Genomic DNA, 15,354 nt, shown 5'->3' on the forward strand with positions numbered 1-15,354 from the left:
AACTCACATTTTCTCATGCTCTACTCCTCTCATGAGTGACACCTGCCTGTTCGGCAGGCAGCCCTCTCCCTGGGGAGCTGGCGGGGGTGAGGGCTGGCGGGGACACTTTAAGATAACTCAAGGAAGCCGTCTAAGTATTTTTTCAGGAGCATTGACTTTGGAGGTAGACAGACAGACTTGAATTCTAGTCTCAGCTGCCCTCCTTACCAGCTGTGTTGACTTAGGCACGTTATTTAGCTTCTCTGAGCCTTCACTTCCTCGTCTGTAAATTGTGGATGATAATTACCTTTATCTGATGAGGTTCTTGTGTGCCTTAAACACGTGGGTAAGATGCGGGCCTGGCTGGGGTCATGGCTCCGGAGTGGCCGGGATAGGGGTGGGGCATTTCGGTGCTCCTTTTCCTGGCAGGGGTCCTTCCCACCCCAAGCCCAGGGGTCCATTCCCCACCCTCCTTCCCGCCTGAGAGGCCACGTCATGCTCAGAGGTAGAAAGAAAAGCCGAGGGTTCGTTGGGGACTCTCTGTACCCCCCAACTCCATCCAGTGAGAGTTCAAAGAGGCCCCACATTGGCCAGCAACGTTTCTCCTTTACCAGGTTTGTTTTCTTCAGTTCTGCCCTCTTGGCCGACATGATGGAGGAGGCCAGAGTGTTCTTCAACTTCCCAACCTCCCCACAATGGGCCCCCGGGACCAGGCCACTGCAGGTTACAGGCTGAGGTGAGGGCAGGATGCCCACCTCTCTGTGTGTGGAACAGCTGAGGTCACAATGCCCAGGACCTGCATGCTGGCCGCAGTGTCGCTGCAACTTTGAGCCTGGGGTGCCTCGGCCGCTGAGAAGAGGACCTCAGGTCGGGTTCCAAAGCCACGAAGTCTCCCTCCTGCAAGGGGAGAGGGGCTGTCCTGGAAAGCCCACCCTGAAGGACCACAGCCAAGCACAAGGCACGCCCCAGGAGAAGCAAAAATTGCCGGCTCCTTTCCCAGAGGGACCCACCCAAAGACCAGGAGGAGGTGTCTGCCCTCAACAACGAGCTTCTCCTGGAAGCCCACACACCTGCTCTCCTGACCCTTCCTCGAGCCTAAAGCTATTTTGGGTTGGGATGCCCTGAAGTCTCTCCGGTTCAAGGTGCACGTACTGTGCTAATCCGGGGCTCTCTGTGCTGGGGGAGGGGTGCCAGTCTCGGCAGGACGATCTCTGATGCCCAGGCCTGACTGCACAGCTGGCTCTGTCCCCTCTCCCCTCCTACACCCAACTCCATTCTTTTCTCCTGGTTTTTCTACTATCCTGGAAGAGCGTTAGGGCAAGAAGCAGTATGTGGACAGTGCAGTTGGTGAAAAGCCCAGATGACGGGCGATGAAGAATACTGAGGCCATCCTGAGGGTAACTATGATTTGTGTTTTGAGAGTCAAAGGGATGTAGCCTCCCTGGGACCTAAAATTATTCAGCATTCAGGTTAGCAAGCCTAACTGGACGCTGAATAATTCTCTTTCCTCTTATCCTTGGGCATGCCTTCTTCCCTCTACTACCTGCTACAGAAAGGGCCAACTTGGGAATTCCTAGAACAGACAGTACAGGAAATGATGCAAATTGCACATGAAGTGCGTGTCCGCACCCCGGACGTGACTTATCACCCTCACCTTCCCATTTCCTGCGCCTATGCCTGTCCTTCCCAGAGGCGCTGAGCATTGGAGCTTCTTCAGAGTCACTTGCAGCATTTCTGATGCATTTCCTAGGGGGTTATTTTGCAGCTCCCAACCTGGTGAGAGCCTTCAATCTCAGCCCATCACAACCAAAGGAGAACGTCTGTCACTGTTCAGTGGGGGAGGGGAAGAGATGGGAGGGGAGGGGAGGAGAGAAAGTGGCGGGGAGCTTCCCAAGCTCCTCTCCCCCTTGTAAATGAGGGGTTGGAAAGCTAAGGTCCTTTGACCACTGTGCTCGGTCCTCCCAGATCCACTGGCCACATGGCAGGAGGGCCCTTTCTCCACAGGTTTCCAAAGTTCCCATAGGCTTGAGCAGGAAACTACAGTGAAAATGATGGTCTCCTTCTCAACATTTACCAGCTCTGCGAAAATGGGCACCTTCTCGTCTTTGTTTGGGGCTGAACTCCTCCTGGGCCCGCAGCGAAGTGTCCTTTGCTTGGCTGAGCAGTTGTTAAATGAGTCTCCTCTTGGCCACGCATGTCACATGAGCCCACTGGCCCATATAGCAGGAAATTGGGTGTGAAAGGAATCAAGGTCTCATTGTGAAAACTGCTTTGTAAAGTAGAAAATTATACACACACACACACACACACACACACACACATCATCATCATCATCATCATCATTTGGACAGAAATTTAACTACAGACCCACAGCTCCAGGCTTGTGCCTTCGTATAGTACTTGCTATTCGTGTCCTCAAGTACATCATTGTTGTCATCAGTATGTTCTGGAAGGGCTGGGAATATGTTTAATGAACCTAAATAAATGAGTCTGTTACTTTCTTCACTAAGATTTTGCAACTGCGTGAGGCCCTAGGTGGAAACAGCACTGTGATGTGGAAGTGGCTGTGGTATGACTTTGTTATATGCAGGCGGTAGGCCATTCTTTTTTTTTTGTGGTACGCGGGCCTCTCACTGTTGTGGCCTCTCCCGCTGTGGAGCACAGGCTCCAGACGCGCAGGCTCAGCGGCCATGGCTCACGGGCCCAGCCGCTCCGTGGCATGTGGGATCCTCCCGCACCGGGGCACGAACCCGTGTCCCCTACATTGGCAGGCGGACTCTCAACCACTGTGCCACCAGGGAAGCCCCGTAGGCCATTCTTACCTGGAGAATATCAGATAGGCTTTTCCTAACCCCGCTTCAGGGCAAAATCCACTGGTCCAGGGCAAGGACCGTAGAGCCCTCTGATGTTCCAATGGAGTTTGGTGAAAGGGGAGATTCCCAACATAGAGAAAGAAGCAGTCATGTGTCTCTTTTCCCCAAGTTGATGGCATTTGGATTTCCTTTTCTTTTTTTTTTTTTGATTTCCTTTTCTTTATAGGGGTCCTGATTTTTCAGTTTCATGAAGACAATGTTGTGTGTGGGGTGGAGTCCAGGGAAGGAGGATTAAAAATGGCCTTAGGCCTCTGTGTTTGGCCCCTTGTGATTCCAGAGGTACAAAGTTCCAGGGTCTGGCTTACAATGAAGCCCGGGCTCAGCCTAGACTCACATCTAGGCCCAGAGAAGGTGAAGAGAACGTCATCTGTGCTGAGGGGCCCATTTGACTACAGGGGACCCAGTGTTCTAAAGCCCTTTGATTCTCAAAGGTGCCCAGAGTCCTGACGGCCGTGGTCTCCAGTCAACCTTGCACGACACAGCTTGCCACACGTGACCTCGATGATTGGCCCCTGAACACCCTGCCACACACTGCGGTGTCTAGCGCTGCCGCCCAGGGGCCCGCTGGCCGGTTCTTAGCCCCAGGGCACCTCTCACGGGACTTTTATATGATTGGTTACTGCATTGTCCCACGTAACTGATTTATACACCTTACTTCTACACTGTGCAGGGTTCAGACATCTTTTCTCATTGACACATTGGTTCCTACGTAATCTCTGATCATTCCTATAAACAGTGTATTAGATCTTGGCTAGAATCAAGTCCCATTATATTGTTTCTATGGAATTTCTATCATGTGAACTTCTAGTGCCTCTATTTCAGGAACAAAACGTAATATTCTGAACAATGAATGGTAAATCTCCAGCTACCGCAATACAGCTTACGATAAGTTAAAAGTCAGAGCAAAGACTTTGAGCATCGCAGGCTTTTTTCTCCTGTGTGTTCTCTACGACAGGGACGCATTTGCCAGGGCCTCCCAGGACCCAGGGGAACCTGCTACTGTTCCCACAGCCGACTGTTACAGTGCCGCCTGCTGTGAGAAATAAAGAGCCACCAACCATCAGAGGCTCCCCTGTCCGGCCAAACGTAGCTCCTGGGGCCTCCTTACTTGGCTGGTGTCCCTTTACCGTCTTTGGATGCAGCCCAAGTAGAGGATGATGGCAGTTATACTCCTGCCTCTTTTGGCTTCCCTGATCCAAGGCTCTCTACACTTGCTATCCCAGTCTGTAGCCTCCTCTCCACCTCTGACACCTCCAAATTCCCATTTATCACTGAAGCAATCAAACTGGTGCAATAGCCTCTTTGGATTGCCCTTGTTGGGGGGCTATGATTTGCATGGTGTCCATGGAGGATCACAGATGGGAGGATTCCATAGGTTAGTCCTGGGAGCAGCCTGCATCCCTCCCACTCACATTTCTTTGGCTACAGACTAACAAGGCCACACCTAACCAGAAAGGAGGCTGGGATGTGTGGCCACGTGTCTCCCAAGAATAAGAGGAAATAGGTTTAAGGAGCGGGCAACCAATCTCTGCCACACCTTCCTAAAGCATCTCATCTCTCCTATTTCACTTTATCAAGTCCTCTCGTAAGAAAGCTTGGTTTGGGGTTCTGGTTTTGGTACAAAAGGGAGGTAGCCAACAAGGTCTGAAAGGGAAAATTACACCAGGTTCTCGAGCTGAGATGAAATCTCCTGACAAATGTGAACTGGCAGAATTCAGGTTAGGGATCTACCTGTTTGTCACCTGAATGGCCAGTGGGTGGGACGTTGAGACAGAGATTGGGATAATGATCCTGTTGGTCCAGGGCTTTGCAACACAACAGTTCCAATCTATTCCAGTCCCATTCTGCAGAAGGCCCTGCACACCTCGCTCCCCTCCTGCAGGCATCAGAATGTGGGTCTGGTCTGAAGCTTCTCTTGCTGCTCTGAGCCCTCCAAGAAGCACTAGGGCCTGACCAAGGTGTCTGACCTTTGTCAGCCCCTTCACTGGGAGATGGCCCCGCCACTGTCCTCTTGGCTGAAAGTCCATAACCTCCTTAGAGGAACCTTTGTGTCTAGTCCCACGAAGCCCCTGAACGTGACCCCTGCCTGGGGATGCCTACAGCTGGCCCCCGCTGCCAGACATGGACAACAATCCAGGCTGGACCAACGTTTTCCAGAACCTGGGGATACTGGTCACTGGAGGGCTTCCTGTGGGGTCAGCCTGGCTGGTGCCTTTTTCATATCTGATTAACTTCCTTCTCTTGGCCATTCTGCCCCTGGGATCATTAGCATCTCAGAGCTGAGTCTAGGTGAAGAATGGCCCAGACTGTGTGAATCTTCTGCCCTCAGCAGGCGTTCCAGGGCCTGGGCTGGGGAAAGCATCTCTGCCCTGGAGCTGTGAGTGGTGATAAAAGCAAGGAAGCTTGTAGAGCTCCATTGGGAGAGTTCAGTGAGCTGGAGAAGGCTGTTTAAACCAGTCTCCAAACAGAGGAGCCAGACACAGATTCTGAGAGCCACTGTGGAGACAAGGTGAGAATAGCTCTTGGCAAAGGCCACCAGATTGGACGACTGCGGTGCATTTAAAGACTAAGAATTAGGCCGTTTCTAGAGGTTTGCATCTTCGTTCTTGTTACATGTCTGTGCTCTAAACAGGGCTGTGGATTTTCTCCTCTGTTGGCAAAAAGCATGTATAGAATGCGTATAAATGGGTTGCTTGTTTTTCTGGATCTTGAATTCAATGGATTCCACATACCTCTTGCATTTCATGCCAAAATATTTGGCTGTTCTGATTTAGTTTAGGTTTAACAGAACTGAAAAACACCCCATATATCCAGATCCACGTGGACAGTCTGCATGTAACACTGGTTTTCGTTTAGCTCCCAGTCTCACCGTGGGGAAATTCCGCTGAGGCATCCTGTTTGCTGGTGCAGGTAGAGCAAATCACCGGCTCTGAAACAGCCAGTTCTCTGATGAGGGGCTGAATACTGTCCTAGAAGCTGGGAGTTCAGCCTCTTTCTCCAGCCCTCCCAACAATTAAACCAGCCGATGTGGATTCCTTTTGCAACTAAGAACGTGACCGGTGAATGGAGATGGCCCCGTGTTCCCGCTAATTGTAGGTCTTTGGAAAGTCACACACGTGCAGCAGTAACTCCTGCCTGGTGACCCACAAGCACATGGCCTACGGAAATGTTGGGGACTTCTATTTGGTGACATCTCGTGGGTTCTCAGGGTTGGTCATTTTAACTAGTGGCCATGATGAAAGCAGATCTGATGCCTTACTATCAAGCCCCTCATCATTTTTTACAACAAGTGATTTCACTTGGCTTGTTTTTTGTAGCCAAACATCGTGCAGATACATTTTTTTTTTTTTTTTTTTTTGGGTGCAGATACATCACCTCGGATGACGGCCTTTACCTCACAAGAGCTTGCCGGCTCGTCGCCCTGTATGTTGGTTCTGCAGGGAGCACTTTCTCCAGCAGGCCTGTTCCCCTGCTCAGGAGACTGAATCCACAAGTCCACCCGGGCTCCACCCCCACCTTGTTCCTCGGGGCCACTGGCAGCTCCCCGCTCCACCCCCTGCTCCTGTCCACATGGCTCTGGGGTGTCCCTGGGCCACGTGACAGACTAACACTTTGAGAAGAACCCTCTGGGCCCTGGGCTCCACTTGAAGTTGAGGAAGGAGGCGTAAGTGACACCGCTCCTCTGGGTGGCAAAACTCGTGTGAAAAATCACTGTCTGGGAAAGACAACGTGGGTGGAGCCGAACACAGAAGCAGACCACAGTCGCTTGCCGAGCCTTCTAAACATAAGCGTTGACGTATTTCTAATTCTTGATCCAAACAAAGCAACCCCGTTCTCGTGACAGAATAAAACCTGTGACAATAACAAGCCATGCAGAGAGTCGTGGATCCCAGGGCCGGCCTGGCTCTCCACGCCACCACTCATTGGCAGGTCACCCTTATCCAGGCTCAGGGCCAGGCTGGGTCTTAGCCAGGAGCTCTGGGTCACTATGCAGGGGACTCCACAGCGAATCCCCTGCTGGTTCAACACACGTTTACTGAGCCTGACTGTGTGCCAAGCACTCTGCTAGGCACCAGGAGCACAAAGACACCTGGCGTGGCCCTGGCCCTAGGGACTCATCATTGATGGGCTGACAGGGCATCATTAGAATCGCGCTTACAATATGGTAAGTAGGCTCAGGGTGCCGAGAGCCCAGAGGAGGTGCACGACCCAGTTCTCAGAGCTGGCTTTCTGCCATGTTAACCTGGCCTTGTGAGCTTCCCAGTACCCTTCACGTTAGACAATTTTTTCTCTAAACCCAGTGCAGGAGGCGGGGGTGGGGGGTGAGGGGGAATGCTACCTACCACATGCCAAACTTTCCCATCGCCAGTGCCTGCCTGGGTCTCTGAAGATGACACGCTCCCCCCATATCAGTGGGACCATCCCCTCCATGCTGAGCCCTGGACGGTGAGTGTTTACCTGTCTCCCGTGTATCAAATGGGTCTTCCTTCCAGCAGAGAGAGTTGCTAGCCTGTCCCAGCAGGTGTATTACATACCAAATCAGCCTTCTCTATCTGCTCCATCTGGCCCACGTTCACCTTTACGTGGCCTTGTTACTCTACACAGCAGCTGGGACTGGACTTAGATCTACATATCCTCCAACAACGTAGAGCAAGAAGGTGTCCTCCGAGCTGTGAGTGTGTCAGGCTGATACTGCATCACGTCGCAGTGTCTGCAGGTAACACACGCCCGTTCTCAGAGGTCCTGTGGGTTCCTGCCTTGGGAAATAATGGGATATCCATAAATGTAACAAGCCTTGGGTTTTGTACGTGGATCTCCCTCAGCTCCCAGCACTCAGAGAATTGGAAAAATGGAAGCCCCAAAGTCCACACAAAGGAGACTTTGCAGTACCGACCTGGTGTCAGTGAGATTCCTTTTGCTGACGCCACTCAGTAAACTTACCTGGCCTCTGTCCTGCTGCTCCCTGCCAGGCCCTGCAGACACTCAACAGGCCTTCTCTTCTGCCTTCCACTTGGTTACTTGTTCTCCAGAGAAACAGGGTTCTCCAGAGAAACAGAATCGATAGAATATCTGCCTACCTATCTATCTATCTAACAATCAAGAGATTTATTTTAAGGAAGTGGCTCACATGATTATGGAGGCCAAAAAGCCCCGAAATCTCCCATCTGTAGCTGGAGACCCAGGAGAGCCCATGGTGGAAGTTTCTGTCTGAGTACAGAAGACTGAGGTCCCAGCTGTAAAACATAGAAAGGATTATTTCTTACTCAGCCTTTTATTCTACCCAGGCCTTCAGCAGATTGGATGGGGCTCACCCACATTAGGGAGGGCAATCTGCTTTACTCAGTCTGCCAATTCAAATGTTAATCTCATCCAAAACACCCTCATAAATATACCCAGAATAATATTTAACCAAATTCAGCTGACCCTTGTGCCCGGGTTTGGATTGCACAGGTCCACTTATACGAGGATTTTTTCAGAAGAAATACTGCAGTCCTATGCTATGCGCAGTTGGTTGAATCTCCAGATGTGGAACCGTGGATACCAAGGCTGACTGTAAAGTAATATGCAAAGTTCTGACTGTCCGGGGGTCGGCACCCCTAACACCCACGTCGTTCAAGGGTCAGCTGTACCCTGTGACCTCGTCAAGCTGACATGTAAAAGTAACTATCATATTACCTGTCTCTGCTGCTTTCTTGACCCATGTCCTCATCTTCTGGGGCACAGCCTGTTTCCTTCCTTGAGTCGTGGCGCGTGAGGCCTGATCTCATGGTAACTGACCTCCGGCTTGGCCTCAGACCCTCGCCCCTGGCTCTTTGGACACCAGATCCCTCCTTCTTCCCTTTGTCCTTTGTTGGAGAGCTTTCTCCCACGCCACTTGCTGTGGCTGGTGGTTTCAGGGCAAAATCTTCTAGGAAGAGGGCTCTCTCTCTCTCTCTCTCTCTGCTCAGCGTTATGAATCAGCCCCCGCCAAGAGGTCACCCCTCCTCCTCTGCTCACTCGTGGTGTTTGTCTCCTGACACCCATCTAGTGGGAGGGTATTTGTCCGTACCCTCCTGATGCCCTGCTCTGCCAGGAGGGAACACCCTGTTTTTCAGATTCCCTTGCCGTCTCGGCCCCTTCTGAGCTCGTTCTCAGCTCAGAGCATGCCCCCAGCCTCTCCAGTCTCCTGCCTCCCTAGCCTGTCACACTGCTTGGTTAATGCCAGACAGGTGCATGGACGTGTGGGGCTACGGCATGATTTCCCTGTGGAAGGGCAGGGTAGCGCAGGTGTGAAGACATTGGCTACCTGTGATTCCTTGTAGTTTTGTTTTGCATTTCCCTAATGATTAGTGATATTACACATCTTTTCATGTTCTTACTGGCCAACACATTTACTTTTTTTTTTTGCGGTACGTGGGCCTCTCACTGTTGTGGCCTCTCCCGCTGTGGAGCACAGGCTCCAACACATTTACTTTTAAAGGAATAAAGCATAATTTAAAAAAAAAAATCAGTTATTAAAACAGCACTTAAACAGAGGGGGGAAAATAAATGAAAAATTTGAGCAGCTGTAGTTTAGAATCCAAGGGTTCATGTTCCCCATGAGGTTCCAGGAAAAATGTTTCTTCAGGATTAAGGAAGCAGGGCTGGCTGCCCAGTACGGTGTGCTGCCCCCTAAGGGGTGCCCAAGAGCAAAGGACCCTGGGTGGCTCTCCGCAAGGGACCCAAGGAAGCGTCCGAGGGAGGCTCCAGTGACCTGCCCCAGGAGCTCCACTGCTTCCCCAGCTGTGTGGGGATCTAGAGAAGCTAGCTGTAACAGAACTTTTCCCTCAAGCAGGAATGGCCCCATGAGGCATAATTGTCTTCAACAGTTCATGTCCATGCTGAGAAAATTATCATGCATTGTTGGTGGGAGTGGAAAATGATATAACCCCCCTGGAAGAGAGTTAGCGGTTTCTTATAAGCATACACTTACCATATGACCCAGCAATCCAACCCCTAGGCATTTACCCAAAAGAAATAAGAACATATGTCCACACAAAGACTTGTTCATGAATATTCACAGCAGCTTCATTCATAATGGCCTCAAACTGGAAAACAATACCACATCTGCCAGCAGGAGAATGAATAAACAACTTGTAGTATTTTCCTACAGTGGAAGACCCTTGGACAATAAAAAGGAGTTAACTACTGATACATGGGACAAGATGGGTAAATCTTACAGATGTTTTACTGAGTGAAGTTCCATTCAGATGAAAGGCTAGAAAACAAATCTATAGTGACAGAACGCAGATCAGTGGCTGTCTGAAGCTGGGGTGGGGGAGGGATGGCTGCAAAGAGCAGCAGGGAATATCCTGGGGTGTTGGAAATGTTCTATGACTCGACTGTGGTGGTGGTTCCACTGGTATGTACATTCTGCGAAACCGATCAGACTGTACACTTAAAATAGGTGCATTGTATTGTGCATGCACCTTAAAATTTTTAAGTTGACTTAGAGACAAATAGATGATGCAATGTTTCTTGCACATTGGAATTTGTGCAGTGTATCAAAGCCACTACAAAGATGATTTCATTTAATCCTCATAATAGCATTGTAAAATAGTTATTATTACCCTCATTCCGCAGATAAGGAATTGTTTAGGAAAACCACCCCCCAGCCTTTCCCCTTGTGTTTCTCCTTTGCTCTCACACCATGTCATACCACACCCACCACTTCTGACACCAGACATATGGGGGTTTTCACCTACAAGCAGCGATTCTCTGTGACACCAGCTGGGTGTCCTACAATTTAATTCAGTTCTGACACTACTGGAGCTAGTGTCAGATCCCACAGGTTAAGGGCTCGGTCTTACAAGGCTCTCCACCCCCTACCCGCCCCCCGCTTCAGATGCCAGCCCCAAGTCCAGGTTGTTACCTGTGCTTCTGACCAAGTAGCTATAGATTGGAGACTCCCACGACCCCCTCCTCAGGTTCAATTAATTTGCTAGAGTGGCTCACAGAACTCAGAGAAACATTTTACTCACCAGATTACCAGGAATACCCAGGTGGGACAGAGACACAGGGCGAGGTATGAAGAAAGGGCAGGGAGCTTCCATGCCCTCTCTGAGTGCACCATTCTCCCCATGTCTGCATGTGTTCACCAACCCAGAAGCTCTCTGAACCTCACGCTTTTGGAATTTTGGTGCAGACTACTTCTTCTTCTTCTTCTTCTTCTCCTTCTCCTTCTTCTTCTTTTTGTGTCTGCACCACGTGGCGTGTGGGATCTTAGTTCCCTGACCAGGGATCGAACCCATGCCCTCTGCAGTGGAGGCATGGAGTCTTAACCACTGGACCACCAGGGAAGTCCCTGCGGAGGCTTCATTACGTAGGCCTGAGCAATCATTAACTCTGAAGGACAGGAGGCTGGTGCTGAAAACTCCAAGCTTCTCAACAGAGCTTGGTCTTTCTAGAGACTGGCCCCAATCCAGGCGCCCACCCTGAGTCACTTCATCAGAAAAAAAAGACACTCCTGTCACTCAGGAAACTACAAGGGTTTTAGGAGCTCTGTGCCAGGTACTGGGGGCAGAGACCAATATATATTTTTTCTATTATCTCACAGGCATCAAGGCTTAGAGAAAAACCTCTCGAGTTGTGCTCGGCTGGACATCGCATCCACAATGCACATCTCTAACAAAGAGCCCAGAAAGTCGTTAGCAGCTCACTTTGCGGAAGAAAACCTGTCTGCTCTCAGGGGTGCTGAGAGCGTGTCCGAGTAATACGGCAAGTGTGGGAAATGCAGCTTCCACTCCGAGGATACAGATCTAGTTATCCTGGGAGATTGTGGGAAAGTTTAAGTTGTAGACACGTATGTACCTAAGGGTGTATTGTGTGCAGGTGGAAAAGCATTCCTAATCTGGGGGATGGGAAGAGATGCTACAGGGAGTTTCCACGAACCCCTTTGCCTCCTGTGGCTCACGCAAACCAAGTGTTTGTTCCTGGGTTGCTCATGAAGCCAGCTGCTTCCTTCTCTCTCTTCCCTTTATCCAGCCTGGGTTTCCTCACACAACTTGGGCGAAACTGGTGTCCCGGGCAGCAAGGCTGTGCCCTCTCCCCTCATCACTGGCCCTCCATGTCCAGTGTAAGGCCCCTCATTCATTCGTGTAAGCCAGATCTCCATAGACCAGACAGAGTCTAAGGTAGGAGTGGGACTCCAAAGAGAAGAATAATAGCAATCCCTCCTCATACAAACCATCGCACCTCCTCCTCACTGAGAGCTTTTGCTGTACTTATGGAGTGAGTGCTTTGTGACTATGGCGCAGTCCCAGCTCTCAAGGGGCTCGCGGACTAGTGGGAGAAAAGAGAAATGCACGTGGAATTTCAACCCAGAGTGCCAGGAGCAGCTCTGGGGGAGGTGAGGGTGCGAGGATACTGTGCCTCGCTCCACACTCACTGTGCTTCCCCAGTAGTTCTCTCTGCTCCCAGAGGGAAGCCTAGCAGGGCCCTTATGTCAAGAGACTGAGGACACCTGGGTGAATGGCTGGGGGAGAGGGGCCTGGCAGGGGTGGTGTTTTCCGGGATGGGACTGTCAGGTTCTCTTCCATCCCCAGAGAGTGGCCCTGGCACACACGGGTTCTGCCACTGGGAAGAAGTCATCTGAGGCCATCACTGCACAAGAGAATATTGTGCAGGACATTATTGTTGAGGCATGAAGCATTTTTTCCTCTTTCCCTTTGCCCTTCCCTTCAGGAAGGGTATGAAGGGGTGGAGGGCAGAAAAAAAGAGGCTTCCAGCCTTTGGTTTCCAACAGCTTAGCTCTTAGGGGAATGGAGAGAGTTATGGGCATAAACAGGGTGCTGGGAGGAAGGAAGAATGAGAGAGAGAGAGAGAGAGATGTTCTTGGTCCCCCAGAGAAAGCGCCGTGGCCTCTGGTCTGTACTTACTTGGGGAGCCAGAGCCTAGCCTGGGATGGGTGGCTTCTGGCCTCACTGAAGCAGGACTAGTTGGGGGCCCATCACCCCCCCACCTCATGCTTTGCAGAGATCTGAGCTTGAATTGTTGCCCTGCTACTTCCTACCCTGGAGGGTTTTTTTTTTTTTTTTTGCGGTATGCGGGCCTCTCACCGCTGCGGCCTCTCCCGTTGCGGAGCACAGGCTCCGGACGCGCAGGCTCAGCGGCCATGGCTCACGGGCCCAGCCGCTCCGCGGCATGTGGGGTCTTCCCGGACCGGGGCACGAACCCGTGTCCCCTGCATCGGCAGGCGGACTCTCAACCACTGCGCCACCAGGGAAGCCCTACCCTAGAGTTTTGAGTCAAGTCATTTCCTTCTTGGAGCCACAGCTTTCTCGCCTGTAAAATGGGGATCGTGCTGGCCTCCCCCCGGCACTGTGGTTGTTGAGAGCGTGGGCAGGGAGGAGAGCGCAGCAAGCCTGGCCCACACCTGCCAGCTCCTGTCCCTCCTCGGTCCTCCCTCTTCTCTCCTTCCCCTCGGCCCCTTGTCCCTCTGGGCCTTGAGGGCCCAGGAGTCTCAGCTCTCCTGCTGTCGGTCTGCGGCCCTCCTCCCTTCCCTCCCACGGTAACCAGCCCCGGCTGGGCCACGCACCCCCCCCCCCCCCCCCGTCTGCTCGTTAATTGCCAGGCGCAGCCTCTTCTAGAGGAGGGGAGCCTTTCCACCCGCTGTCTTGTCCTGTGTTGCAGCCATGCCGGCCTCGGGGCTGCGACTGTCCCTCTGCACTGTCCCTCTGCCACCGCCTGGGCAGGAGGGCACCAGGCTCCACGCACGTCCAGGGCACAGACCTGTGGGAAGGGTGCCTCTCCCCGAGGTGCCCAGACTTTGGGGTTGAAGGGGAGACAAAGTGGGAAGCAGTGACTGTTTCTGCATGTCAGCCTGGCTCCCCGCCCCTGCCCTGCCTCCTCTCACCCCTTCCCTGCCCCCCGCCTGCCCGCACCCCACCACCAGGGGTCAGAGCCTGGAGTTGGCTGTTTTATGTAGAATTTCACTCATTCATTTCTTCACTGACGCATCTAACCAACACATTAAGTGCTGATGGGTGCCAGTCGGGAATGGTGCCCTACCTTACGGAGCCCACATCCTAGTGGGGGTCAGAGACGTTCGGCAAGAAGACAGTAAACAAGATCATCACAGAATGTGACAAGAGCAATGAAGGAGATGATCAGGGTGACGAGGGACAGTCACAGGGAGATGCATGTCGGGGATTCTTTAGGTCAAGTGGGCGGGAAGGTTTCTCTGAGGAAGGGAGATTTGGGCTGAGCCTAAGGGCTAAAATGAAGGAACCTCGAAGAATAAAGCTAGAGAAAGGTCCCGAGGCCCGGGGTCGAGCCCTGTGGATGAGTAGGGTGTATGCATGAGCACGTGCGGGAGCCTGCGGAGGCTTTTCCTATGACAGCAGGGCCAGGACACACAGGGCTTGGGGACTGTGGTAAGGAGCCCGCCCTGTGGCCCGCGGCAGTGACAAGGGGAGCATGTCAGAAAGGTCCTTCTGCACGCAGAGTGGGGAGGGGACTGTGATAGTGGAGGATAGAAGCAGAGAGCGCCTTTGGGGCTGGTGCTGTCAGTCCCAGGGAGGGGATGGTGACTTGGGCCAGGGTGGCAGTGGGCACGGAAAGAAGTGGAAAGTTCAAGAAGGTCCAAGATGCACACTTGCTGTAGAAGCAATGGGATCTGCCAAGATAGAGACAGAGAGGCACCAACAGTGACTCCTGGGTGGGGCTTGAGGTGCTGGGGTGAGGGGCGCCATGTGATGAGCTGGGACGACTAGGACGGGCCGATTGGCAGGGTGAACCCATGTGCATGTGAGAAACCGACAGTCGGACACGTACACTGAGCTCCAGGGTGGAGGCTGTGTCTGGGAATTGTCATCTCAAGGCGTTTAAAGCCAGGAGATCAGCTGGGGCAGCAGGGTTTTTCACTGTGGGTTGGGACCCATTATGTCCTAAAGTCAATTTAGTGGACCACAGCCAGTGATTTTTAAAAAATAAACAGAATAGGATAAACAAATATCAAAGTGAATCACATATCACAAGAAAGTAATTTCTTTCTATTCCTTTTCTCCTGCCCAGGGATCCTCCAACTTCTCTCAGCGACAGGCAGCATCTTCTTGGCCTCTGGTGGGTGTGAGGAACATCATTCTTTCGGCAGGCACCTCATCAGGCCTTTCCCGTGTCCTCCCCCATTGTGCACATACTTGCCCCTCTGTGTGCCCGGTTTTTCAGTCTTATTTTGCTCTCCTAGGGCTCTGGCTTGAGGCTGGACGCCCCCCTCTCCCACCCCAAGACCCTGAGCAGAGCAGTCCTTAACCAGCCCTCATTTTTGTGGATGGATTAAGGAAGGAAGGAAGTGAACATTGAGTTCCTGGGGTTCGGGTCGGTTCCCGGGAGAAGTCTATGCTCATTCGTTCACTCATTCATTCATTTTCAATACACCCAGCCCCTCTGATGTGCTGGGCACTGGGAATATAATGATGAATAAGGCTGGTTCTTTGCGCCCAAGCTGCCTGGACCTGGTGGTGGAAAAGGTCCTTTTCCCCAG

The 15,354-nt window shown here is 52.0% G+C and overlaps 1 protein-coding gene across 8 annotated transcripts in view; it reads right to left on the reverse strand.

Annotated features, from left to right (window-relative positions):
- The window catches only part of TEX35 (testis expressed 35), a 53,591-nt gene that overhangs the window by 30,065 nt on the left and 8,172 nt on the right, over positions 1-15,354 (reverse strand). For 7 of the 8 annotated variants that reach the window (XR_012331437.1, XM_019918660.3, XM_073804006.1 and 4 more), the window contains one exon: positions 735-8,086. The gene's annotated coding sequence lies outside the window, so the exon portion shown is untranslated. Of the gene's footprint in view, positions 1-734; positions 13,393-15,354 lie in introns of those variants that run through there. The other variant, XM_019918656.3, reaches the window with a different exon arrangement.

Source organism: Tursiops truncatus, chromosome 1 (assembly GCF_011762595.2).
Source record: "Tursiops truncatus isolate mTurTru1 chromosome 1, mTurTru1.mat.Y, whole genome shotgun sequence".
NCBI lineage: Eukaryota > Metazoa > Chordata > Mammalia > Artiodactyla > Delphinidae > Tursiops > Tursiops truncatus.